This window comes from Petaurus breviceps, unplaced genomic scaffold (genome assembly GCF_028583685.1).
Source record: "Petaurus breviceps papuanus isolate PSGF00001 unplaced genomic scaffold, PetGlider_PUasm1.0 611, whole genome shotgun sequence".
In the NCBI taxonomy this organism is placed as follows: Eukaryota; Metazoa; Chordata; class Mammalia; order Diprotodontia; family Petauridae; genus Petaurus; species Petaurus breviceps.
The window spans coordinates 594,103-596,594 of record NW_027186403.1 but is presented as its reverse complement, the minus strand read 5'-3'; positions in this window follow the sequence as shown (position 1 = coordinate 596,594).

Below are 2,492 nucleotides of genomic sequence, written 5' to 3'. Positions count from 1 at the left end.
CCTAAGAAGACCTTGGGAAGTAGAAAATTTGAGTATTATTTTCAATTTTTCAGATGAAATCAAGTCACAAAGAACAAGATTCTTACTATGTGGTAGGCACAGTGCTAAGCTATGAGAATACAAATAGAAGCCAAAAGAAAAACAGCCCCTGCTCTCCAGGAGCTTACATTGTAATAGGGAAGCTCAGCACCCCAGAAGAAGGTGTGAAGTAGAACACAAGGAGAGGGGTGGGTCAGGGACAAGGTATGTAGGGACATGGTGAAAAAGGAAGACCTGAGATACAGGAGCAGAGCCCAGAGCAGAATGAAGGAGTAAAAATGGCTGACTTGGGCCCCTCCTTAAAATGGAAACTCAGGCAGGAACTGATCAATCAGAGGAAGGGACTGCAGAGTGAAGGCATGGGCCAAGTGAGAATGTTGCTGGGTGATGGTAGAGAAAGAAGTCCACAGAGGCAGCAGCAGCCCCCAGAGCCTTTAGTCTCCCCATTCTGTACAAAGAGGAATGGAGACCATCCCCATACCGACTTTTAAAGGAATATTAGATTCTAGAATGTACAATTCTAGGATCTGTTGTTTTAAGAGTGAATGTAGTGAAAGAAATTCATCCCTCAGTGGGCAAACTCCCGCCTGTACTGCACAAGGCTTGACAGAGGATCTTAGAGCTAGAGTTTAGGGCCATAGAGTCCAATCCCCTTCTTTCACAAGTAAGGTAAGTGAGGCCCAGAAATCGTAAATGATGTATCCAAGGTCACACAGGTATCAAGCACCAGAGGCATGATTTGTTTGTTCTTCTGTATAATTCTGCCTCCCAGGAGCCTTTTTATCCATATCTATGGTTTTCCCAAGGAATATCAGAAGTTGACATCTCTTTGGGTCTCCACAAAAAAGGATAAAAGACTTCTACTTTCTAGTCAGTGTAGCAGCACAGACAATATAGGACAGGCTTTATTTCACGTGATGGAAAATGTAAAATTTAAAGGATCTGTGTTTAAGCATGGTGCCTGGTACAGAGTTGGCTCTTAATCAGTGCCTATTTGACTGACTGGGCTTATAAATAGTCAAGACAGCTCTTCTTCCCTTTCTCTGCCTTGCCAAGGGTGAGGTTCCCCAATTACCAAAGGGAAAGCATTTGGGGTAGAGTCCATCTTATTACCTCTTGTGGGCCCCACCTTCCCAGGGCGTTCTGTCTCTAGACTGATGGTATTCATCCCTCCCATTCAATCCACAATAATCCTTTGTATTATCTACCCCACAGAATTGTAAGGAAAAGAGATTTATAAACCTGAAAGTCTAGAGAGATGAGAGCTACTATTAATTCTATTATTTTCCTTAGGCCTTTGTTTTCACATGGTCATTCTCTGAAGTGTTTGGCTCATTAATGGAAAGGCAGTTTCTGATTTCCACTCTTCCACCAGAGAGCGTGGGCTGACTTCTGCTGAGTGAGGCTATACTGTCATCTGGTGGCCAGAAGGCTGATAAATTTTTAAGATAAAGTGTGCTAACCAGCAGAAAATATTTTCTCTCTATGTTCTCTAAAATACAAAGAATGCAGCAATCCCTACCCACATGAGCCATGAAATATTTCATAAGTACTTCACAGAGTTGGTAGTCTGACCTGCAGCTCTGACAAACCATCTCAGAGAGGAAGACCATTGATCTGAAGTAGGGACTGGGAATGGCTCAGGGCAGCTGGTGCCCACGGGTGAATTGTCTGCCTCGGGTCTCTCTCCACTCCAATCCATCCTCCATTCAGCCACCAAAGTGATTATCCTAAAGCACAGGTCTGACTATACCACCACCACCCCTCTCCATCCTCTCCCTCCCCCAAACCAGTGGTTCCCTATTGCCTCTAGGATCAAACACAAAATCCCCTCTTTGGCATTCAAAGCTCTTCCTCAACTTGCCCTCTCCCACCTTCCCAGTTTTCTTTAGCACCTTATTCTCTTCCATATGTTCTTCAATCCAGTGACCCTGGCCTCCTGGCTGTTCCACCACCAAGACCCTCCATCTTCATCGCCATTTTCTCTGACTCTCCTCCCTGTCTGGAATGCTCTCCCCACTCATCTCTGCTTCTTGGTTTCCTTGTCCCAACTAAAATCCCATCTTTTACAGGAAACTTTCCCAGACCTTCTGAATTTTAATACCTTTTAATTTTTTTTTCCTATTTATCCTGTAGGCAGCTCGTTTGTACATATTTGTTTGCTTGCGAGCTCTGACGGCAGGGACTGTCTTTTGCCTCTTTTTCTATCTATCCCCAGTGCTTAGCATAATACCTGGCACATAGTAGGGTTAGGGTTAGGGTTAGGGTTAGTAAATAGTAATTGATTAACTGATATTCATCCTTTTTTCAAAAAAAAAAAAAGAAAAGAAAATCCGGGCAATTTAGTTGTCCTTAAAAAAAAAAAATCAATTATCTGTTTTTTTTTTTTTTGCCCAGAGATTTTGTTCGTTTCTTCACTCCATTGGCTGAATCAATCCCCGCCTCCCAGAGTG